We start from the raw sequence: 26,464 nt of genomic DNA on the forward strand, positions 1-26,464 counted from the left end.
GGTGTTCTGCATGCAAGCCCCCAACCACAAGTTTCATCTGGCATATGGATGTTATTAGACACCAGAGGATCTATTCAGAGCTTCAGAAACCAGGGGGTTTCAAATCCACCCATGGGCTGACCCACTTGGTCTTAGCCCATGCAGGCTTCTGGCTTCCAGTCCAGGAGAAGAGAAGGCTCTACATCTCCCAGTTTGATGCTGCAAATTTAAAAGGTGAATCATGTGCCTCTTTGGAGAAGTACTCTTTTCAAAAAGCCCAGTCCAAATCACAGGAAGAGTAGTGGAAATCTCAACGATAGAAGATCCCTCATCTTGTAGCACAGGCTGTTCCAAGTGCAAACCTGGCAACTTGTTACACAAATGAAAAGAATGGCGCAAAAATAATCAGAGTGGGTTTGCCAGCTTCACAAAGTTTATTTAGCTTCATTCCTTAGCACACTGACACGCACAGGACATAAATATCACCGTGACCACAGTCAGTGCAGCTCAGCAACACCCGGACATTGCATTCCAATGCACCACAGTGTTTTTGAAGGTAATGTAAGCACTGTGTGCTAAAGCAAAATGCTCAGGGCACAAACATAAATACGAATTAAGGTGCATAGCCATTATCTGAAATAGACTACAGTGAAAATTACGGTAGATGATCTGTTAGAGTGATGTTTTTATTGCATACTGGGAGAAGCTTTACTGAGGTAGGTGAGGGCTGACAGATAGCATTTGCCATTACAAAAATTTAAAAGTGTTCATATTATTTTTCCCCCAACTCAATCAGGTTCATTGACCCAGAGCACATGATCCATGTGAGATCAGCAATAGCAGATGAGTTTTGCTGGATGCTGCCTCTGGACATCATTCTGAATGAAATGACAAGATGAAAAAGCTCCCAAGGACTGGGCAGAGGAACACCTGAGCATGCCCATTTCATGCTACAGATGTACTAGAAATGCAGCTACAAAAGCAGTGCCAGAACTTCGTGAAGAGGGTGCTGGTGTGGCCAAGGGATAATTTGCTACAAATAAGGCAGTTCCTCTAGAGGAACTGACTAGAGGAACATGTTCCTCTAGAGGAACATCTGACTCCTTCAGCACTTTTTCTTCTAGAAAGAAGCAGTCTGCAGGACCAGGCATTTTGGCCAGGTCTGTAGTCCAGCACTTTGAGTCGGCAGAAGTGACCATTTCTGAGAGCTTGTCTGTCGGTCAGCTGGGAGGGGTTTCTGTAGGCTGCTGCTGATCCATTAATCTTCTACTTGAAAAGTGACTCAGTTTTCTGACTGCTTCTTCTAATTTGTCTGTAATCACTATCTAAGAAACTGCATAGAATATAGCTAAAATTCCTGGAACTCTTTTCCAGGGTGGGTTTTCCATGTCAGTAACTGTTTCTTATCACCCCAGAAGAGCAACATGGTCACAAATTACAGAAACAGTGTATGGAGCACATCTCTTCAAATATTAGCTCCTTTCTACAATAAAAATCTCCAAAAATTCTAACCTGTCTGAACAGAGGACTAATCTGTCCTCTGCTAGGAAAAGAGCAGTTCGCATGGCTGCATGCTGTTGTGCTCTGACAGCACAATGGCTTCTGTGTTGGGTAATGGTTGGCACTAGCTGATTCAGGGAGGAGTAATAAACCTCCACAGTAGGGATAGTTGTGCAATAGTCTATCTCTGGAGCACTGAGCTTGTCTATTTTTCTGACTCAATGTGGAACTCATTGCGTGCTGTGGGGGAGAAGGATTAGGACCGTGTAATTTTACACTGGTTGAAGTTCCTACAAATGCTGTTCTTATTCCAGCAATGTTCTGAATTTGTTGAGCATTTTGGAAGCTCTGACATTCAGCTGGATATTGTCCTTCTTTGCTGAGATAGGGTGACTTCTGTGGGATACCCTTGGATGCTTCCAGAAGCAGTCCTAGGCTCTGTTTGGTCATGTCTGTTTTTGAGCATCTAGCAATGTATACACCTCAGGGCACTGTTTTCCAGCAGACTGGGTGCAACAGTACTGCCGAGACACAAAGCCGCCCTGAGTAGGACTGTGAGTAGAGAACATCAGCCCTTCTTTTAGGATGATGGGGAGGGCAGTGCTGCTTCAGCCAATAAGCTGGTTCAGCTGTTAAACTGGAGGTTTACTCCCATAGTCATTCTCAATGAAGGTGCCTGTGGCTGGGAAGGACTTTTCCCTCCAGACTGCACTGATGACAGCCCTGTGGACATTCTGCAGCACCCACAGTCTTTCCAGTGTTTCCTTTGTAAGAATCAGGGGTGCCTGAGTAGTTGCAGGAGTGGTAACATGGCCTCAAGTTGCTGTTCTACCTGAGCTGGTTTATAACATTTCCCTCAATGTGCAGTCAGGTAATTGCACATGAACATTTGCATTAAGTTGGTGTAACTGGCCCAGGAACCAGTGCAAAGGAAAACTGCCTGCTGTCAGTGTGCTACGTTAAATAGATAATGTGGTCTGGTGATTGGAGACATGATGTTATTATCTGCATCTGACTTTCCCAGTAAAGCTGGAATAAGTTGCAGTACAATTAACCCTGCATAAACTTAACTACAGCCTGCCAGCCATCCAAACCAGGGCCAGCACTGTACTACGTGGTTTATATTACGTTGCTACACAAGGGTCTGTATACAGAAATATTAAGAACAGTCAGAAAGAAGTATGAGCAAAGATGTGTGTGTAAAAGCACTAGAGGAACATGAGAGAAAGAATGCAAAGAAAGGCCTGTACTGGTAGCCAGGGACATGATCAATGGCAGTGAAACTGGTAAACACCTTTTGTGTTGCTTTCACCAGAATCACAGCATGGGTGACTCAACAGCAGAAAACCTGCAATACAGGAGTGTGAGAATGGCAGCAAGCATAGAGCACACTGTGTGTGTCATGTGTATCATGTAACCCCAACAAGAAATCTAGATTTACTAGTAAGCTCCCCAAAATGAAGAAGAAAAAGACAAGTGTAGCAATATCACCCAGGATTTACAATGGATAGTTAATAAAGATTCCAAGGTTAAAGTACAATATCTGTGGCTCCTGAGACATATAAAAGATCCATCCAAACACCAATACATTATCACCAGTGAAAAGAAAGCTAGAAGACAAAGTAAAGGTTCAATGGTAAACACTCCAGAATACTTGCACATGATAATTTTGGAGTTTGTGAGTCCCATGTGTGCATTGACAGTGTCATGTTTCTTAGAAAACTAAATATAAATCACTTCCCCTTCTATACAGTATTGCACTTTTTTACCTGACTTCCCACAGGTGTAGTATTACCCATAAAATACTCCAGCTCCTGACTCTGTGAACATTACAAAGTCAAGTTTTACAGAAGGCCAGAGGAAATCAACACAAAAAAATTGATGAACTGAGGAAAGTTAAAAACTAAAAAAAATTAAAGGTAATGTAAAAGAAGGTTGAGCTAACCTGAAGAAACCTATACAAAAAACATAAAGTGTACACATCCAAAATAAAAAAGAACCAGCCATGCACACACAGCAAAAGAGACAACACAGAGTAAAGATGTTCTGTGAATAGCTTGGTTACTTTGGATAATGAATAATAAGCTGCCCTTCTCCTTGAATGGAGAATTTGAACTTTTTTGAAGGAGCCTGAGATGTTCTAGCTTCCTACCACATAGATAAAAATCATAACAACAAAAACATGAGCCTTTGAAAGGAAATGTTCACTTCTTCGATGTAAAATGTGCTGTATTAAATGTGTTGTTTACATTGTATACAGTATTGTATGCACTGTTTATAGCGACTAAATATATCCAGCAACTAACCATTAAACACTCACAACTGAAAGCACATGAAACTGGTTACATAGTCTATACACCAACATAAATGGTTTTATGCAATGCCTAGTAGTTTTTTCTTTATTTAGGGTGAGACAAACACCATGAAATATTAGGAGTTACCTCAGCTGTCTGCCCCTGTTGGGAAGTTTTTTCTGTCACTGCCATGATCTGGGAAGGAAACAATCTGATCCAAAGAACTTGCGGAGTTAAAAACCTGTTTAATAGTAATTCTTGATTTATCATACTTGGTTTCTGTCGAAAAAATGAAGACCCTGGCTCCTGTCTTACGTCTACTCATGCACAGATCCAAACTGGGGAACAAAATAATTCTGGAATCTGTCTTTTCCACCACACAGGACATGGTGGGGAGGTTCTGTAATGTCATAGGAGAAATGTAAGGCTGGAAATATCTGCCTAATGTGACCATAGTTCAAGCTGTCAACTCAGGCTTATAAATAGTACAAAGTGAAAGAGGCAGAGAGGGGGAGCAAGGCTTAGCTCTCATATGGCCTTAGTTCTTTGCCTTCTCCTCTCTAATATCCAGGTCATATTCACCTTGTGAGTGTATGAGCCTGCCATGATCACATGAAGGTTTCTCTTGATGTCCACCACTTGCAGTTCTAAGCTGGCAGACTATTCTGTGTTTGTTGTATTGGCATCAAGGAACAATATATAAGAAATGCAGCCATAGCCTTATACAAACCAATGTGACCTATGTTCAGGGAAGTTGGACACCCTTTGATACTGACTTTCAGCAGTGATCTACAATTTGTGAATGGAAGATAGAATGAGAAATGGGAAATTCAAGGGGAATACCAAATAAAAATTTTAATTTAGCTGTAGAAAAGGGTTACAGTCCTAAAGATCAGGAAAGTCCTGCAGGGTAAGTCCTGGGTGGGCAGTGAACTAGATGCCCAGTGCTATTTTCCATTTCTAAGACCCTCAGTTCTACAACAGAAGGAGCAACATGCAGCATCTATGAGTTGCCCCTACAAGGCAAGTAGGCAATCTCAATTTCAGTTGAGCTTAAATCCAAACCTAAAAAATTCTCAGGGTTCATCCATCCATAATATCTATGTTTTTTTCTCCCCTCATCTGTTGCCTCAGTTGTGCTGCTGGGGGTTTCTGTAACTCAGTTCTCCACTGCTTTTATCCATGTTTTCCAGAATGCTACCAGATGCAATATAATGAGAATATTTGTGATTTCTAAATATCGTCTTCTAATGTATCTCCTAGGTCAACAAAGCAGCAGCACAGCAAATCTCACTGAACCACAGCTTCTTGTAGCAATCCCAAAGTGTCCATTTCCATTTCCTGGCTTCACTCTCTTCTTATTGCACCTTTTCAGATTTCCTTTTGGAGGATTTGGTGGTTTCTTTTTTTTTCACGGCAATAATGGAAAGAAAAGTGTTATTGGCTGCTGGTGTCCAATCCCTGAAGAGTCAGTGCAGATGGAGTCTTTCTCCTGGGACTATTTTGGTGGTGTACAGAGGAAAGAATAGGAGTTCTGTCCTCAGTGTTGTCCTCAGACACAAGTTGTCCTTGACCCAGCAGCCCCTCAAGAGAGTCTGTAGTGACATGGGTGGATGTGCTCCCAAATCCTTCTGGTCTGGTCTCAGGTCTCACCCACCTGGGGCTTTGCCTATTCAGAGAAGTACATATTCTTAGGTGAGCACATTTCTAATGCAGCAAGTTAAAACTAATCTCCTTTAATGTGAGAATGAATTGACTGCTTTTCAGCAAACTTGTTGAGAATTTATGTCTAAATAAAGACTTGCATATAACACTAAAATAGAATTTCAAAATTTCTATTAAATTCTATGTTATGTTAATTAATCTTTAAAGACTTTTTGCTGCTTTATATATCCAATAAAAAAAACCCCAAACCTCCTATAAACTCCTCTTTGTGACAGTACTTGAAAATTTATCCTCTGCTTTCCATGGTCAAGGCAGCTAGAGAGTAACTATGGAATCCCTGTACCTCCCTTGCTGGTCAAGGCAGTGTAGCCCCATTTTACAGAAATTAAATTGAACAAAGGACTTGACCTTGGACATCTGTACCCAATACCAGTCTCTCCTCCATTTATTGCAAAACTGTAAACACTGGTAGAAGCAATAACGAAGTCCCCATCTTTGCCAATTTAGTACTGTATTTAAGGTCATATTCCTCGATTTATACTTTCAAAATTTAAGTCAAGTGGGAAGAAGAGCGTGCTATGTGATAACTGACACCACCAAGCATAGGTACTCTGAGCTGAATTTCTCCCGTTGCTGTTGCAAAATCATCCAGAAATGCTTAGTGGGACCAAGCTTAGTATTTTATCACTGACCCATGGCCAGGTGGTGTGAAAGAGTTTCCAGCTGAGGCTGCAAAGACTGTGGGTCGAATAGGCAGGAAAACTTCACCATTGCGTGCTGTTCCAGAGCAGTCCTGCTGCTGGCCAGCAGAAATCTCTGAGGCAGGATTGCTGGCTCCTTACCAGCACACGGAGCTGAAAAGTGCACCCTGGGAACACAGTGCTTGTGCCGACGGTGTTCTTTAATTTGGTTTTACTCTCCCTCTGTGTGCAGATAAATACAGTGCTGTGCCAGCAGCTGCGTGTAGGTGCACAGAGAAAAAGAGGCAGTTGCTCAAACAATGTGGTATGGAGGGCTGGGGAAAAGGCAGGTTGTAAATGTAAAGGACATTTACGTTAAAGGAAGGTGTGAGAGCTGCAGGAAGAGCCAAATTAAAAAAAAAAAAAAGAGTACTTCAAGCAGCCAAATTAAACAAGACACAATGGGGGCCAATTTAGCCTCCCAGGCATTTCAAAAGCCCACACCCCAGAGTTCAGGGAGTGCTGAGGGGGAACCATGTGTCCCTCTATGTCTTATTTAACTTGGCCAGGTATAAGGAACTTTAACTCTTTTGTGACTTGCTGGTTTCCACAGCACCAGCATCTTCCCATTTTTTTAGTTTGTTTCTGGGTGCTTTTTATTGGATAAGTTTTAAATCCTTTTGAAAAGAAATAATTTCTTTTGATTTAAAAAAATAATCATTAGAGGCAAAGCGTAAAGTCATTTCGGTCATACTATCTTGAAGGAAAATAGATACAGTATTTTGGAAAGAATTTGAAATGAAAACACAAAGCCTGATGGGATTTAAATGTAGAAAACCAAAAATTCAGTCTCGCCTCCTCTTTTCCCTTCCCCTATTCATGAGGTCACCATTTCTCAACTCACAGACTATGGCATCTTGCCGGGATACTGAGGCAGCCACCAGAAGTTTTCTTGTTCCTATGAGCACCAAGTAGGATCAAACTGGCCAAGAGAAAATAATCAGAGTGGTTTATTGAAGCTAGAAAGAGAGAACTTTGTAGAACTAGCAAGAAAAAGACATCCAGAAAATGCAGGCAACCTTTTTGGTCCCTCAAAAATTTGATGTGTAAGAATTTGAGAAAGAGGAGGCTGGGTGAAAATGTGTGAAATAGAGAATGTGCATTGAAATTCAGCATTGTTGCTTGTAAATAGCTTGATTGTAGAGGGGTTGCATGTGCATGTGTGCGTGTCCATACAAAGGATGAGTGTGCAGGTCCCTGCACACGCAAGACACGGCAGACCTCAGTCCAACAAAGTTTAACTTTAATCCTGCTTGCAAGCACTTCACTGTGGCAGGTTGGGTCTCTAAAGAGGGAAGGCTGACACTGTTGCCATGTCAGCTCTACTGCTTCTGGGACAAATGATTTTTCTCCTGGCCTTACTCATACTGTCTGTGCTCAGACCTCAGAAGAGGGTCCTTTGTTCAGCCCTGGCACCGTGTGAGAAAGCCCTAAGCTTTGCATACCATGTAACTCTCAGCCTACCTGAAGAAGAAATGATCACTCTGACACTGCATTGGCCTCGCTTGGTTACAGGTGTTTCCCTTTTTAAATAAATTTTAACCCCTTCCGGGGTAAATCAAGAGCATGAGGGGAGTAGGGATTGTGAATATTATTCTTCCCAGCAGATTTCTCTACAGTAAGACCCTGCAAATTCAAAGGATCTCCTGAGCATATTGATAGCTCCTACTTGCTCTACCACAGCTCAGAACCATAGAATATTTCAACTTAAAAGGAGCCAATAAAGATCATTGATTCCAATTCCCTGCTCTTCTCAGAAATACCTAAAACTAAACCATATTACTGAGAGCATCACCCAGATGCCCCTTTTAGAGGCTTGATGCTGTGATCACTTTCCTGGGGAACCTCTTCTAGTGACTGACCACCTCGTCAGTGAAGAACCTTTTCCTAATGTCCGATCTGAATTTCACTTGATGCAGCTTCATTCCATTTCAATAAGAGCAGAGTGGTGCACAAATATGTTAACAGTCATGGCTCGCATTAAAAGCTTACCTGTGAGAGCAACAATCTGCTGGTCCCTGGTGTTTATTTGAGATTCCAAAAACTGTCCAACTATACTTACCATAGAATGATAGAATGGTTGGGCTTGAAAGGGACTTTTAAAGGTCATGTGGTCAAACCACTTGCGATAAGCAGGGACATCTTCCACTAGATCAGGTTGCTCAGTCCTGTCCAACCTGACCTCAAATATTTACATGGAAGGGGCATCCACCAACTCTCTGGGCAACCTCTTTCAGTATCTCACCACCCTCACTGTGAAAAATTTCTTCCTTATCTAGTCTATATCTACTTTCTTTTAGTTCAAAACCATTACCTCTTGTAATATTGCAACAGATCCTACAAAAAAGTCCATCCACCTTCAGGTACCAGAAGGCTGCTACAAGGTCTCCCTGGAGCCTTCTGTTCTCCAGGATCAACAACTTCAACTCTCGATGTTTCCTCACAGGAGAGGTGTTCCATGTCTCTGAAAACTCAGCTCAGCTTTTGGGACAACAGTGGTAAAGTGAATGCTTTAACTCTTACCGAAGTCAGGCTGCAGCACAATTATTTTCAGTGTACATTTCTGAGTTATTTTGTTGCCAATTAAGTCCAATGTCAACTTGAGTTGAAGATCCATTTCAAAAATGTGTCTTCATGACAATTTTCCCAATGCGAGACAGAAAGAGAAATTACTACAAAGGAAAAATTGTACCCATTAGAGAGAAGATTTGTTGAATTTTGGCTCTGGATCTGAATTGTCTCCAAGGACGGGCATTAAGGACATGGAGTCAGTTTGGCTAGATGGGATAATCCTCTGGAATATGGGAAACATGCTCATCATCAAGATGCAGCTTCTTAAAAATCCAGGCAGGGAAATAGGGAGAGCCTGAGGAGCAGGGGCAGGAGTGAGGGTGACATGGGGACCTGTTAAAGTCACAGCTTGGAAACACACAAGAGAGTCCAGGGTGCAGGAGGGAAGAGGCCATCATCAAGAACATCTGTCCATACTACTGTGGATGCCCAATGCCAAAGCCAGCAGCTAAAGTCTTCAGCTCAGTTGAAGCACATCTGGCTCCCACGGGCATGAATCAGCGGTGAGGAGCACAGCTCCTGCCTGCACAGCAACAGAGCTCTGTCTAAACGTTACCATTCAGTGCTCTAACACCATGCTGACTTTGTTGCTCAGGACAAGACAAGCTCAAGCTGTACCTGACAAGGCTTCCAGCCCACCATGGTGTTAATCACATCATCCAGCATAGTATTAGGGGATACTCCTCTTAATTTTCCTTTCCGGTCTGAAAGCCTCCAGCAACCATGCTCTCAGCTCTGTAAGAGCAAACAGGTGTTTTTTTCTGTGCAGTGCCATGCAGCACCTTGGCTTGAAGCTGTCCCATACATCTCCTAGACTACACACTGGGACTTTTACCCAGGTTTGCAGTTGTCGACAGTGTCTCTGAAAGCCAAATTATTTGGGTTTTATTCTTTTCTCATTCTCTACTGCTACTTGTATTCTGGATCAGATGGAGCTTCTCAGTCTTGTAGTGATGTTATTCTCCTTACACTGCTTGCAGGAATGTAGGGATGAGCACAGAATGTCTGGCTCTGACACTGACAGATCTCATACTGCTCCCAGGGAGTTGCCCAAATGCTACAAAGATGAACCATATGGGCCGCCCCAGCACTTGAGGCCATTAATAGGAATTTTTGAGCAACTGTGATTGATGAGGCAGCTCTTACAAGTCTGAGATCAATGAAAATGCAACTTGATCTTTTGAACCCAACTCCTTAATTTTTTTGTTCCTTTTTCTGCAGAGAATCCCATAAAAACATTTCTGTGCAGACAAAAGCTGCCTGGGACACTTCATGTGGATTTGTCATGCATTTTCCTTTTGCTCCCCTCTCTGCCCTATTTGCAATTTCATATGCAGTCTGTTTTTGAGTTTTTCTTCAGGACTTGTACATTCACAGCACGATCAGCTTTTTGTATAATTGTGATTGGACATTGTCTTGAGGGTGTTTTTTGAGACTTATTATTTTTCTTTTGTTTTCAATTTAATTAATTTACCCTCACAATTATTTGAACACCAAGGAGAAAACAATAGTAAGAAAAAAGAAAAAGTCACTGAGAAGGGGACAACAGGCTGAACAACCTTCCTGGGAAAACAGGGAGCCGAAGAAAAGAACAATGTCTAATGAGTCTTGAATTATCCAATATTTTTCCCTTAGGATCTGCTGACACAAATCAACAGTAACCAAAACTGCTCCATCTTCTGACATTCTCTATCAGAGACCAACACAGCAGTCATTCCCAGTAAATTTGGATAGAGACAGTCCTCAGCCAAGATGTCAATAGTCTTCCGTCAGCTGGATGCTCCTGGAATTGAAAGCATCTAAGAGGCAGGCAGGTCACTTCTAACTAGAGGAGAGAGGAGAAAGAGACTTGAAAGACAGAGGGAAGGGGTAGCTTCTTAGAATTCCAGGCAAGGACTTAGGGGGAGCTGAGGAGCAGGAGCAGGGAGTGAAGGCAACATGGGCACCTGTATTTGGCTAAAGTCACAGCTTAGGGACACACAAGAGGGTCCAGAGTGCAGGAGGAAAGAGGCCAAAACCAATGCAGTGACATGGGTGAATTTGACGGAGCACAGAGAAGTGCGAGGCACAGCAGGAAGAGAGTGTTCCAGAGTAAGGATGTGAATAGCAAAGGGCTGCAGAGGAGAGGAGGGGTGACCAGCATTAAGGGAAATTGTGAGAAAGGTGAGGGAAAAGCCTTGGAGGGGTTGGCAGGTATGCAGTGGGAGAGAGGGGAAAGCAAAGAGACAAACAACAACTCTCCCCTCTCCAGGGAGGGGAAGAGCAGGAAATGGAGCACATGTTTTATGAAGGACTGACAGCTATATTTTGAACTTGAAACAACAATGTGTAAATCAGGAGTTGGGAAGATGTCTCTTTAGCCACTAAAAAGAAGAAGAAAGAAAAAAGTGAAAGCATTGAAAGTCATGTTTAATTACACAATACTTAAACCAATGCCAGTGCAAGAGGGATTCGGAGAAGGGGTGATATTGGTTCTTGGATTAGTAGTACCTGGGGTGGGACATTTTCCCTTCCTTTGGCTAGCTGTGGGCTCAACCAACTCACTGCATAGCTCAAGGCAGAAAAGTTTTAGCAGTGTTTTGGGGCAGGGTTCACATAATGGGCTTCCCAGGAAGGGTGAGGATTTGTTCCCAGAAATACCAGTTTGAGTGCATTTTCTGGAGCACATCAAGCCTTAATGGAGCAACACTCTACTACAAGTGGGGAGGACTTTTTTGCTGCCCTTCCCACTTGACTGCTTGTCATAGGGTGGGGCTTACTCATCAGCTGACTATGACAAACTGCAACAAATGGGAGCGTTGGTGGTGTAGGATGCATTGCAGTCCCTTGGAGTTATTCAGCACTTCTGAATCACTGTTCTTGCCTTTCTTTGGGGCTGTTGGTGTAAGGCTCAGCTAAGAGAAGCACAGAGGTGGAATGAACTGGTTGAGAATGGCGTTAAGTCTAGGACTTGGGATTTTTCAGGCTCAGTTGTAGGCTTAACCCACCCTGGCTCGTGCTGCTTCCCTACAATTGACCACCATTGTGAAGGAGTGAGTAACTTGGCAGAGCACACAGCCAACTTGAAAAAAGAGTCGCTGAGGGCATTGATGGGATTGGAAGCACCCAGCTCTCCATAGCCTGTCAAAAGCACAAGAAAAACTGAAGATATTCCCAGGACCCAGTGACACAGCTCAGGTGTAGACAGCTGGTTACCAAAGTAACCTGGTAACGTACAGTATGTGACCAAAATTCCATTACATTCTGTGTCTCTTTTGCTAGGGAAAGAGTAAAACCTTTCATGTGAACAACACCTGGGATTCTCTCTTACATTATTAGGTTTCTAAAATTAGTCCCTCCAGGACATGATCCTGGACAGGCAGAATGATGGGTGGTTACAGTTGCAGTGCGCTGTTGGGTCCAGCGCACACGTCTGGAGTTTGCATCCAGTTCTGGGAGAAGGATAAGCAACAGCTAAGCAATGGAAAGTACTCGTGCACTCTCCAGACCTCAAGCACCCCGAAGTGTTTGGCATTTTGTATCTTCTAGCAGTGGGCACAGATCCAGCTGCAGCTGTGTGCAACCTGAAGACTTTCATCTTCAAATGAGCCCTCCAATGGTGTCACAATGTGGGTGACTCCCAGGGCCTCTCCAGGGTCTTCTGGAATACCCAGATCTCTGTTTTTTCAGTCCGTGTTTGACAATGTGGTATCCACAGAGATGCACTCACACTAGATGGGTTCTTCCATTAAAACCTTAATATTTGCAAAATGCAAAGCTCCCTCAACAGAAATATTACACTCATTTATCTGAGGGTGGTGACTCAGACATGCTTTAAGCTCGGGAATATGCCAGTAACAATGCTACTGACCTGAGTAGTTTGGACTTCATAGTCTTTTCTTTGTAACTAATACAAACTAAATGTGATTAACATTTTCCTTAAGACCGGTCAGTGCAGCAGTGAGGCATACCAACCTGGCAGCATTAGAAACTGGAGCTGTGTCCCCAGAGAGCAGATGTAGGCTGATAAAAGACAGGGCCAGCTTCTCACACCCACACAGGGCTCTGGCCACACCGCTTGGCCTCACACCCAACTTGGAGTGACAGCTTTGAGAAGTGAATGGCAAGTTCAGTTGCCACGACTTCCTCAGATGCTGCCTGCAATTACTGAGTCTGCCAAAAGCCACAGAAAGGCAGCCAGATGGCATCACCACATGTTGTCAGGGCTTGTCTCTTGCAAGCCTCTACTGACTGGAAGCCCATTCATTGCCATTCCCCCACTTTTCTGGGTCAACTGCAGCACTGGGTTGAGCTTTAGCAGGAGACCCAAAACAAGCATGCATTGACTTAACTCGCCTCCCCTTGCAGACAGTTCCTTAAACAGTGCTTGCTTCACTGAAACTGTATATGGTCTAATACAGTCTCTGTGACTGGTCACATTTAGCCTTTCCCCACCATGAACATTAGGGAAAGACTGAATGGTTGCAGGGACATTCCCTTCAGCCTTGCTCTCTCTGAACCTCTGATTTTTCCTTTCTTTCCCATCTTCTATTCCATTTTTAAAACTTCCTTTAAAATGACACTGACTCTCCTACCTACAGTCACTGCTCTGGTGCTCAGTCAGCCTTGTTGATCCTAGCTGCAAGTGACAACACTTCTCACTCTTTTATATATCGGCTTAACAGCCTGATAACAACTGGGCAGCACAGGATATTCCTGGCACTCTGTGTCTGTGCTGTGCGAGGCTTGTAGTATGGCACTAGCTATATTTTGCTGTCTCTTGCTCTTGAGCAGTTACCTTCTGATTGACTGAAAATGACTCATGAGGTTCATATGGTCCAAATTAAGTGAATGCCTGAAGACTCGTGATGCTGTAGATTCCTTAAAGGATTTTAGGCAGAATCTTAATATTTCATTGTATGCCTGCAAACTCCTGAGATTTTTTAGCAGAAAACAAAATGCATATTTTTCAAACTACAGAAATGACTCATCAGCTGAGACTCTGAACCCTAATTCCAAGCTCATTTAATAATTTTTGTAGCACACTGTGGTTAATAAAGCTATAAAGTAATGTTGTCATGGAAACTTTCAGTTTATCAAGGACATTTCTGCATTTTTCTGTGCTATTTCAAGACTAGAATTGTTCTTCAACAGTGGAGCATTTTCACTAGGTGTTTCTTTAAAATGCATGGTAAGTGTCTATGGGACATTGCCATTATCTTGTGTTGCATAAGATGTTATGTGTATACAAATATCCATTTAGAGCTCTGCCTGGTAGAGTAATCTCTACTGTCAGTAGTTCTTTTACAAGTTGTCTTAAGAGCTTCTCACCAACTGCTGTCCCTACTCTTAAGTCTACCCACATCTGCAGCATTGGCCCTGCACTCCTGGTCCATCAGCTCTGGTCCTCATCTCCAAAGCAGTGCTCAAGTATTTTCCAGAGCGCATTTGGTGACATGAGCTGCTGAACAGACAAATATGGCTCCTGGTGTGCAAACTCTTACTGCACTCAACAACACTTTCTCAGAATTGCTGCTAAGTAAGTATGTGAGACTCAAAAAGCTTTGGACAAGAGGCTTGGCTTCTCTATTCTCCATTACCCTAAAGCCCTGATCTATATACTGTTTTGGGGAGCTATACTGTTTGAAAGTCATCTTTGCACCCCAGAATTTGCTGTGTAAAAAAAATTTACCCTTCCTTAAGTCTTCATTCTTTCATGCTTGAGTCCCCAGCATTCCCAAAGGGTGTTCCAAATGCCTTTAACACTTGGACTGTCCTTTTTGAATTTTAGCAAAGGCTAGAGGATTTGCCAGTGGTTTTGCTTTCCCAGTATGAGCCAAACATGCCTGCCAGATTTCTCGAGAGGGGATGTAAGATTTTCCAATTTCTAAATAGGCCAATGAAGCATTAAAATATCAAAATGTAAAATAAATGTGTTTTATGAAAGGATTCTCTGTTGTCAAGAAAGGAGGGCTGGCTAACACCTGAGGGTGCCGGGAACTTTTCTGCTCTGTGACCAGAGGCTCACAGGAAGTGACCTTTACCAGCCTGGAGGTGCAGGAATGCGGTGATGCCAAACTTCCCCTCCACGTGATGTGGGCAACTTAACGGAAAATCCTGTAAATATTGCAAAATGTCATGGATTGTTAGTAGTATTACTATGCCTTTAGATAGAGGCAGGTACTGTGCATTTTATTCTCTGTAACTCTCTTTTCATAACAGTTAACAAGGAAAGAAAAGCCAGGGGTTTCATGCTTACAGGAAGTATATAGTGTTGATGGATTTGCATAGTATTTAGAAGAGCTAGAGTTACATGGCAGTGACGCAGTTCTACAGCACTTGCTAATTCCCTCTTCTCCCCAAATACTTCCTTTTGCCTCCTACCTTTGGTTTTTTGGACATACCCAGTCTTTTATTCCTCTCTCCACAGGCTGTGTCCAGAGTTACCGAACAGTTGCACCAGGTATGGTCATCCAGACTCTCCGAATGGGAACCCAGACATTTGTCTCTTGACATGTCTTGCCATTTTCCTTTCCATGTCAATCTGTTGCTCTCCATTCATGTATCTATTCCAGCAACTGCAACAAAACAGGTCTTAAAATCCCACTTGACTGCCTCGCAAAGCAGAGCGTGAAGTCCTCCCAGGAGAGTTTGTGCGATGGTGATCTCCACGTCAGTGACAGGCCTTATATTTGTCATGTTTCTATACAGAGTTCAGGTTTCACATAGATATTGGTTCATCCTTATACACACATGGCAGCCTGTTACTCTGGAAAGTGCCTGACAGAAGCAGCACAGCTGTTGCAGCACCTTCAGCTCTGATTCTGGTAAGGGGGCAAACCTCCCATGAACCATCTAAGAGTTTTGCAAGGGTGACCCTTGAAAATTCCCTGGAAATGCCCTTTCCTCTTTCCACCTTGAGAGCTGGTTTCAATTGCTCTCCTTTTGTGGCAAATGGGGGTAGAGGTGGTGACATCAGGCCCTTCTTGGCAGCTCCCTTTTCACAAGGAAGCATGCGTTCAATTAAAGGATTTTAATTAAAATACTTTTCTGCAGCATCCTGTTTCCAGGCCCTGCTGTAAATTTAACTTGACGTTCTCTCATTTAACAGGTGGGTGAGATTATTCTGAGAGCTGCCAGATGGAAGAAAGCAAAAGCAGGGCTGGCTGCTGAGATAGAAGAATGAAGAGAGGAAGAGAGAGAGCAAAAGAAAGGAGTGGGACAGATATCTGCTGCATATCTGTCAATATTTACTATGTAACATGCTATCCTTTTCTGTGATGGTTCTTCATTGCCATATGCATGTGACTTCTTAAATTTCTTTTGAAGGATAAAAGCAGCAAATCCAGGATCAACACATTTGCATTTGATCTTTCCTTTTAGATTAGAGCAGTTCAGTAATAACCAATGAATTGAAGTTATGCAAAATTCAAAATACCCCTACAACTGTCCCCAAAAAAGAAAAAGAACACACTTTAACCTGGAAGCTGGGGAGCAGAGTAACAGTTGTGAGGCTGCAGCGGCAGCCATGGGAGTGGGCTAGTTCACTAGCCGTCCCTTCTGCCACTGCAGCTGTGTCACCACCAGCTTCCAGATGGAACAGGTTTAAGGATATGGGAGAGAAGAGACTGTTTTCGAGAGGTTGAAACTCAGCAGCTAGCAGGAGCAAGGACGAGGAACATGGAAACCTACCATTGGGGAGTCTCAGGTAGAAAGGCTGGAGACAAGAGCTGGGTGACTAGGAAGGAAAATGAAAGGGACAAAAGGAAGAGAAAAAAAGAGGAAGGACAGTCTGGGAAGAAGGAACCTTACGGGGGAGGAACAACCGCTGAGGGTTGCTGAGGATAGTGACTTGACTGAGAAAGCCACAGAGGCAACAAGGAGAGGAATGGGGAGGAAGAGGAACAAGGATCCTTATGCTCTCTGTTTCCCTTTGAAAGTAAGGAAACATAAGGAATTAAAGCCCAAACTTCAAGCTAATGTAGAGGGGTAACAGAACTGATCTCCTTCCACTGTGCTATGTTGGACTGTAGTGCTCTAACCCATCCACCACACAGCATGTGTTGCCAGGGGTGAGACTTCCAGAACAATGCAGGGTGGAGGCTGCCTGAGACAGTACCAAGCTGTGGTGCAAGCAAAGAGGATGTTATGAATCCTCAGAAGCACTGCACACTGCTCTCAGAACTCATAGCAGTACTGCACCTAGTCTCACTTTGCACTGATTGCCTGAACCTGCTGTTTTTAAAGGAGACTTTTGCAACATCAGGTTTAGCAGATAAGGTGCTGCTGTGGAAAATGTCTAGTAAACCTTGTCTTTCCTCTTTCCATTTGGTATAGATTGGTCTAGCTCCAGCTTCAGAGGTCTGGATCTTTCAAAGCTGTTGATTCCCTCTTTAGATTTGCTGTTCTGACTCTAGAGACCTGCTAAATAAATCCACCATCTGCATGATTTGGTTGCAAATTGATAAACTTGAAATTGTCCAGCTAAGCGCTGAGTCCTCATGTTTTCCTCACAAAGAATGGGATTTCAGACAAGACCTGTGATTGGGCTTTGCCTCCATTTAGCAAACTGAATATTTCAAGATACACCCAAACTGAAACATTTCAATATACACCCAAACTGAAACATATGGTTTTGATTCTCCGAAAGGGAAAAATCCTGTATAAAACAAACTCCCATTAAAAAAAAAAAAAGGAAAGAAAAGAAATTTTAAAAAAATCCATCTTTTCAGAGGAAGATTCTTTATCAAAAGGACAGTATAGACATTTCTAAAAGCTGAAACTTACATCAGAAAGTCATCGCACAAAATCAAGTGCTTTGCTCAGCGAACATACTTTTATCAGTCACTTTGTAACCACTGCCTAAAAAGAGATCTTATTTTTTTTCCAACAGGATCTGCTCTCCATATTATTACACCAATGGCATTTAATTGCATCAGTATCCTTTAATTCTTTACCAGTCATGTCTCCTATGTGTCTTTCTATAATTTTCCCTGGGATTGATGCCAGGTTAATGTGCCTATCTTTGCTTGAGCAACCAAATTTATCCTCTTGAAAACAGGAAAAACAGCTAGCTTTTTTTCCAGTTGCATCTGGAAGTGTCTCGCTCTTCCAGGACCCATGAAATACCAATAGGAATACCTCAGAGTGCTCTTCAGCAAGTCTCTTAAGGTCTTTTCTAAAATGTGCCTGGTCTGTGAACCTTAAAATGTTTAATTATAGTAATTGTTCATAACCTTCTCAAATTATTCTTGGAAGTATTTTCAGAGATTCACAGGGATGACTGACTTGTATCACATGTTGCCCAGATAATTTCACATTAAATTCCAAGACTAAGACTGAAGCCTGACCAAAACCAAGGAGAAGGCAAGGCAAAAGCCTCTGACAAGCTCTGTGCCCACATCCCAACAAGAGCAGGGAAACCCTCCACAAACACAACTGACAACCCTGCAAACAAAGTGCACTTTGTACTGCAGAAGAAGGTGAAACTACCTTCAAGACTATGCCAGTGTGACCTTGAGGAAGCCTCGTATTCACCTCAAGTAAATCAGAGATTATGTCCCTGAAAGTGGCACAGGGTCTCATCCTCAGGCATCTACAGTAGAAGTGCTTTGGAGCACAACCAACTCCCAATCACAGAGCTATCTTCAACTTTTGACAATTTCTCAGCCCTCAGGAAAAAGCAAAGCAAGAAAACAAATATTATGTCTTTCCCCAGGAGCCTGAAAGCACACCAGAATATGTCTGGTCAGCAGAACATCAAAGAGAAACACCCTCCTGGTACCTGCAAGGAACTAGGGGAAAACCGGACAAGCTGTATTTGCTTTCAGCTGTTGCTTGTTTAGCAACAGAGAATTATACAGAACCGAAGGGGTTTTCAGCATTCTGAGGGCAAAGGGAGATAATTTTTTTCACTGAGAACTTCAATGCATGTGACTTTGTCTGAGCAGTCGATTTACAAACTGTGGGCTCTCATGCTGGAAACTAAACGGGCATCTGCAAACCAAAATTTTCTTGGGCCTCTATCCTTTGTTAAACCCCAGAACAAAAGAATCCTTCAAAAGTTCAAAATTTTTGAGATTCACAAGATTTGTGAAAAGAGTATGATTCAGGATGTTCCCTTCACTACTTCAAAAAACCGTTCTTTAATTTAAGTAGCTTCTGTCTCACACCTTATGTTGCTGCAGACTGCAAACTTTTTATTTAATATCATACATAATAAACCGCACCACACTGCTTTATTTTGTTTGTATAACTGGAATATAATGTGAACTGAACACTTGTGACTTTAAAGTTTTGCTGTTAAAGAGACCTGTATTCAAGCAAGGCTTTGGGAAGTTTCTTGAGTGTTGGTTTTTTTGTTGTTGGTTTTGTTGTTGTTGTTGTGGTGGTGGTGGTGGTGGTTTGGTTTGGTTTTTTGTTCCTAATATACTTTTAAATGTTTTCTTTAAAACCACATTGGTCACTTTTATTTTTAAAACAGCATTATTTTGACTTCTCATACATGTATTTTTAATTTATAAATTATATTAACTACCTGCTGCTTTCTCTTTCTCTGTTGTTTTATCTGACAGATTGTCATTTAAACACTACTTTCAGGTAGCCTTTTAACCAGGGTGATTTCCATTCATCTATATTTCCATCCATATCCAGCAAAATACATTTTACACATGCTCATGGTGATTTCTTGTGAGCGTTCATCTGGTAGGGGTTCCACAAAGGGGTCCTGGGCTTCACTGGGCTTTCAAAAGTTTTCCATTCTGAAATACTTATGAGCATGGGAAATGGCCTTTAGAGTTTTAATTTAAATTAAGTTACTATTTCATGCAATGCTGTTTGCATGTGACAAATACACTTTTACCACCACTGGTGATTGAGGCTACCACTGACCTTTAGGTTATTTGTTAACTCCTTGTCCAGCATAAAAGTTGATACTGAACTATCTCATCCCGGATGCAGGACACTGCATGTAAAGAAATTAGCACCTATTATTTTTAGAAACTCTTAGAAGTTTTGTCACTAGTAACATGAGAAGTCCAGCAAATACTCCCCAAGTTCTTCTAGGCCAGATGGCTGTCATTTCCCATCCTTAGTGAAATCAGTTAGACCTTTAGCCCACATGAATTCAAATTTTGAGATTCTGAAACAACAGTGACTCTTCAGTACTTTACAGCCTCTCTAATGTCTGGAGACACAGCCTCTCTGCTGCTATCCCTGTGGGACAAGTTGTAGCTGTGAATTTTAAAGCCTTTGTTTGCTTATTATCCCATACACAAGTGGAATATAGAAACTTTCATTCATGCACACAGAGGCATCTTAGAACTTGGATCCTATCAACTGGTTTGGGAAAGGTGCCTCAACTTCTTTATTTTTACATGCCACTGCTGAGTGTACAGTCATCTCAGGTCAACCATTGTCATCCTGGTCTGACTTCATGCTCATCCATCTCCTTTTGACACAGATTTCTGTCTGTGGCCATAGCTCAAAGGAGCACAACTTGGAAGATTTCCTATAATTTTGTATGTACAAATGTCAGCTAAAATAATTTTTTGAAGCTTATGTGAACACCAGTTATATTTCTGATGCTATTGCTATAATAACTTGCCTACTGGATTAGTTATTCCAGATACTGCCAATTTTTAAACATTTGGACTCTGATTTTGTGACACAGACCACTGCTCAGACCTCTTCGTCTCCCATAACCTTGTTTTTCCTGAGGAGAAAAAAGGGATAAAGTGATTTAGGAAGAGTTAATGCCCCTGAACAGATGCACCAGCAAGAGATGTGACAAAATGTCAAGTGGAATGTGCCTGAGGGCTTGGAATTTGGCCATGGAAGCAGCAGATGAGTCCCCAGGATGGCATGTCCCCCAGAGGCCTGGCATGCTTTGGTGACAGCTGTGATTTTTATGACCCGGCTTCGATGACAGTTTGGGAGGGGTCAGCTCTGCTCTTTTCTGACAGGAATTCAGTTTGTCATCAGATTCTAAAATCCCTCTGATTTATGGCATTAGCCACTGCTGGCATTTTATTCAGATACATGTCTTCTCCCCACTCCCTACAGAATGGGAGATTAAGGTCCAAACCTTGATGTTCAAATTAAACTAATCATGAGGAAAAGGGAAGTGGTAGGTCATGAAGAGACAGGAAACTCCAAGAAGACCTAGCTCCAAAAATCTCGCATTAAGAACACTTCATCTGAAAACAAACAGCACACCAAATCTTCTATTAACCTCCACAGTCCATAACCTGCCAAGCTTACGGACATTTCAGGGAATTAAAAGACGACAGAGGCATACCCTTTGGTACCATGTCCCCTCATATGTGCCAGTGACAAAGCAACCTTACAGAAAGGTGATTGCTTAGAACAAAAGCTTTAAGGGTAGGTGTCAAATGCATTCCAGCCACACAGGGGAAGGGCCATGTCAGCATAGCACTCCTCAGCTTCTCAGTTCCCACTTGGTGTGACCATGGTGTGTTTTTCTGTGGTCACTTAGCACCCAGCAGGGGACTCGTGGCAGCTGTGGGCAGTCATTAAGGATACAGGCAGCTTCAGTTTTCCTCCTGGGTTTTCCAACCACTGAAATATTGGGGTTTTTTTGCAGGCCTGGTAAGACATAGTAGCACAAAGAGTTCTCCTGCAAGCCAAGAGCCCAACTCCTATCAACACCGCCATTTAATTCACATCTTAAAAGAAGATGTTACAGAACAAGTCAGGTCCATTCTGATGACTCTCTCAGCTCCCTCCCACAGTTTTAAACAAGGTGTAGAGAAGGTTGTTTCTTTCTAATATCACCTTCTCACTCTTTGCTTACCTTACAGGTACAACTCTCTCACAAACCAGAGGTATTAACTGTCTCCTGCAGGAAATCCAGTCCTATTGAGGCTCCCTAGCAGTTGGAAGATCCAAAGGTATGGGATATCCTCTGTGGAAGCGAATGGAGGAAGCTGAAGGTGACCATTCAAATATCTGAGATAAGAAGAAAGGAGTGGTTCTAAAGCAGAACCTGCCTGCAATGGTAGGAAACACTGGCCTCAGACTAATGCTGCTATGATCACAATATTATTATAAAGTCCTAAAATGGGTACAAAGAGCCATGGATACATCCACATGTAAAGATATGAGGCTTTGCTCCAGTTGTTCGCATGAACTCCATTATAAATGTGGCTGCATAACCCTGGGACAGAGGATAGAAACTTCAGGGATCACTTTTTGTGGAGATGACATTCTAAAGCACTGGATACCTTGTGGCTGAACTGTGTGTGTTTTGTGGGATCAAGAGGAGCCGAGTGATAGGAATTCTCAGCATGGCACTTGACACTCTTCTAGCAAAATATAGGTATGTTCTGTTTGGATGCACCACCATTATTGCTTGGCATCCTCCTCCCCCTGGGCTTGACATTTGCCTTCATCTTTCCTCCTTATATTCTTCCACATGGCATTATTAGCAGTCTGATTGGAAATTCCTTCCATTCCCAGTTCTTTGCACGTTTGTGAAGGCATGATCTTATAAACTCTCCAGTGGTCCATTGAATTTTCCAGACAAAAGGTATAAGGGTATAATTTGCTACTGTAAATTTTTAATGAAGTGAGTAAAAATTAAAGAAAACAATGAAGATAAAATATATTCAACTCACTTTTTATCAAGCATAACTCAAAGGCATGACAGGCTCACATTTCTCATTGAAAGTTATCTGACCACAGGTTTTTACATGACAGAAACACTTCTACACAACTGATTAAAGGGATTTTACAACAGCTTTCCCATAAAATTTGCTTGAGATGTTTGGCAAGTTTCTCTTTGTCCAGGCAGAGGAGAAAATGTAAGTATTCCCAAGAGTAAGAGGAACAATTCAAATCAATCAAGCATTTTTTCACCAAAATGAAAAAGCCTGGGAGAATTATGGTAGAACAGTAAGAGGAAGTTCAACTCAATCCTTGCCCACAAAGGATGCAGGGGACACAGAGGGTCCCATGAGGTCTACCACATCTCCTGGGGACTTGCAGATAAAGCTGAACTGGCCCTTGCTGTGGAAACATTCCAGTTCATTTTTTTTATAAACCAGCTACAGTTTCAGTCTGCTGAAAAACTTCATCTCAGTAAGAAATGTCAGGTAGAAGTCAGTTAGGAAGTCTCAGTGCTTCTGATGCAGTGGAAAACCGCATTTTATCATCCATTTAACAGACTGAAAAATATTTCAAGACATCAGACTTTTCTGGTGAATGGGTGCTGCAGACTCCAACTGTGTTTACGTATAGAGAGTTTTTATTTCATTTGCCATTCTGGGGCTTTAGTAGTCATGTTATAGCACTTTGCACAATTAGCTCTGTGTGAGAGATGTGTATGAATGGCAATGAAAATCTATTCCATAGGGACCATTCTGCTTCCTTTATGGCTATTTTGGTTTATGTTCCAGTTGTCATCGTAATATACAACTGCCTGATCAGATAGCAAATGCTCCCTAGAGACCTCAGGATGCTGCATGCATTTGGAGACAGCATGAGACAGGAAAGGCCAATGCCACATGAAATAGAAGAATACATTTTTTATTAATAGTCTAAATATTTTTTCCCTGATTTTCAAGTGTCTGCGTTCAGTAGGCACAATTATCTTGTTTTGTTAGTTAGAAGAATAGCAATGTCAAAGCACAGGTTTTGGGAGAGAGAAGTGGTCAAAAAATTGTGGGAAAAATAAAGGACCGATCAACTACAACAGCTAACATGATCAGAAAGTGTGAAATACTGGTCTGAGGGCCCAAAAGACTCCCAAGTTCCACAGCCATTTGAATAAGGAATGAGAGTTTCCATACCATCTTAGACTCCACAGCACTTCACAGATTTATTTTTTTTTTCTTTCCCTGAGAAATGTTTTCCAGATTTTCTCTATTTCTGGCTCTTGCCAGTGATACAAATACCACAAGAACAGTCTATCTCAAAAGTGTTCTGGCAAACAATTCAGGTGCTGGCTAAGAATCTAATGCGTATTGGCTACATTAGGCTTTTATAACGTGTCAGCTAGTCCCTGATAGCTATCATATGGTGATAACGATTATTCAGTCCAAACCCTAAATGACATGGAGAAAGTGCATGTGTAAAGTGGGAAGCCATCTCTGCAACCATGCTCTCATTTCTACACTTGACATATTTCCTGGAAAAGGGGTGAATTCAGTGTCCCAGGCTGTTACCACTGAGAAAGGTCCTTCTCTTCCCATCCCTATATTTATGGGTTCGTCACCACTATTTGTCACCACTGTGTCTTCACCTTTTTATTTTTCCCGGCTTAGTGATGCAGAGGTTGTGAACAGCTTAGTGCAACTCACATCTCTCTGTAAAGCAGATAATGATCCCAATGACTGCTGGAGAAAATTGATTGTGTTGGAATGAACGAGCCACTGCTGGACTGATGAACCTCGCTGAAGGCAAGGTTTGCACGCAAGGGCTGATGTTTTGGCATTGCACACCATGTATAATTTAATACTGGGAACCCAGAAGTGTCTGACTGGGCTTTGCAGAGAGCCTAACCACTCTGTTTTGCATGTCAAATTAACTACCCAGTAGTGAGCTACCCCAGCTAAATGATCACCCGTTGGCCAGCTGCCACACCACAAAGCTCCCCATACAACTGTCTCAAAAATGGAAACTTGTTATTCAGGAGCTGCCCTGTGAATACCCGTTCTGTCAAGACTGGAGGGAAATATTTGGGGCAGGCAGGCTGAGAAAACAGAGAGGTGTTAGGTGTCAGAATTGATTTAAATGGGCTGCAGCTTTGCATGGGAGCAATGGAGCTCAGCAGCCAGAGGATGGGAGGTAGTCAGGGTGGGGGGCTCAGGGGCAGAAGAAAATGTGCTAGATATAAGACTCAGATGCCTGAGAGGGTCTTTTGGAGCCAAAAACAGAGTATTGTCTGTTCCCACTTGACTTCCTAATCCTCACCAGCACTCAGAGGTAGCAATTGCCTTCTGTTGCTGGTAAACCAATAGAGGTTGCTCCTCGGGGGCCTAAACAGATTTGAGGCAAGCAACAGGCACCCTAGATAAATATATTCATCATAAATATATTTCAGTCTTCTTCCAAAGCTGTTTTGAAACTGTTTCCACATTTAGTTAAGTTATCTACAATAAATTGCTTCCTTCCTATCTTGCACTGAGCCATCTCCTTCCTAGGTTTACACTAATTTTCCTCTCTCTTCCACAGCCTGAGCATTTTTAGAAGTTCTGAGCATTTTTAGAAGGCTTTCTAACTTACTGCACCTCTCAGTGAAAGACCCCTTACCATATTTCCTTCCTCTTTTTGATATCCAATAGCATAACATACAAGAAATCTTTCTAAAACCCATTTTATATCAAACTAGTGTAAATCCAGTTATATATTGTGCTACATTTCACTGCCACACGTTTGCATTTACATTATTTATTTGTTTATAATAATAAAGGTAAGTTTATTGTAATTTATTTTTACTTTCTAAATATGAAGATGCTCAACTCTTTGATAATAACTTTGCTGGCCACAACCTGTTGTGTGACTGTCTGATCTGTCACCCCATGAAGAGTTGGGTTGTTTTAGTATTTTTTGTTACACCACTGTGTTAGCATTCCTGATGACTTTGGTTCCTTCCTTTTCAAACATGTCACTCTGCAGGGTCTGTGAGTGTACAGTAAGAGTGCCATAACTTATCAGATCTTCAGCTTTAGAAACACCCATCATTGCAGGCTTGATGTGACATCTCTGGTAAATAGTTTGCTCAAAGATCTTTTCTGAACTTCCTCTTTCTTCTCTCACCTGGAAGTCTGTCATGCCTACAACCATTTTTGTCGCCTGGCACAAACCCTTTCCCCACGAGTTAACCAGAGTTGTTCTTTATCTGGACAGTTCCACCAATGTGGCCAGAGTGCAGGCTAGCAGTATGCAATCAATGCATCCTACCAGATTTGGATTTGCTATTCTGACAGCTGTGCAATTGTCAACAAATTCTCATATTGTTCATTTGTCAGCATGAAATGCAAACATTTAGAAAATAGCTTGTGAATTTTCACTTGCCCACTTGAGCCACGTGCACATATGGGGTATGAAATATTTTGAAATCACAAACCCAAATGCCATAAAATTCAAACACAGTTACCTTGTATGCAGAGAAGTAGTATAGTCTATATGTTCGTGAACTTGCTACTGGCTTGAATTAAAGGCCTGGCTGCAAAATCAAATTCTAGAAATTAAAAAGAGTAAATCTCCACTCCTCCCCTCAGCAACTCTGCTGAGTTAAAAGTTTCGAAGGAAGGTCAAGGTCACTTTCAAAATGTGGCTCTTCATGTAAGGCTATCAGCCAAAGATAATATTTTTCTTCCTAAAAGCTCATAACAACACAGGCTCCCATCAGAAACTGAATCACATTGCTTTTACCATCACGGAACCTTTCTGTTTCATAAATCTGATGCCTACTTTGCATCAACACTGGGACAAAAATCTAACATCAGGTCCAAGGGTTTTTAACTACTCTGCATTAGGTGAGGAGACAGCTTTACACATAAGAAAACAGTAGCTTTGAAGTCTTTCCACATAGTGTACCTGCCTGTTCCTTTTTGGCCTTTTAGTGGCTATCAACAGGATGAGTAAGGTGGCTTGTGGCTGACACACTGAAATCTCACTTCCCTACTTCACAGCTTTCCAGAGAATATCATATATATATGATATAGGACTGGCAGAGATCTTTCCCATGCTGCTGGTCTTTGAGGCACAAAG

At 42.2% G+C, this 26,464-nt stretch overlaps 1 long non-coding RNA gene across 1 annotated transcript in view; it reads right to left on the bottom strand.

The window, feature by feature from the left end:
- Nucleotides 1–416: 416 nt before the first annotated feature.
- Nucleotides 417–26,464, bottom strand: part of LOC127467849 (uncharacterized) — a 46,054-nt gene continuing 20,006 nt past the window's right edge. Inside the window, exon 3 of the long non-coding RNA XR_007903331.1 lies at nt 417–5,442. This is a non-coding gene — a long non-coding RNA (uncharacterized LOC127467849). The remainder of the gene's footprint in view (nt 5,443–26,464) is intronic.

The sequence above is a fragment of the Manacus candei genome, unplaced genomic scaffold (genome assembly GCF_025592945.1).
Source record: "Manacus candei isolate 608988 ecotype Guabito, Panama unplaced genomic scaffold, ASM2559294v1 h1tg000014l, whole genome shotgun sequence".
In the NCBI taxonomy this organism is placed as follows: domain Eukaryota; kingdom Metazoa; phylum Chordata; class Aves; order Passeriformes; family Pipridae; genus Manacus; species Manacus candei.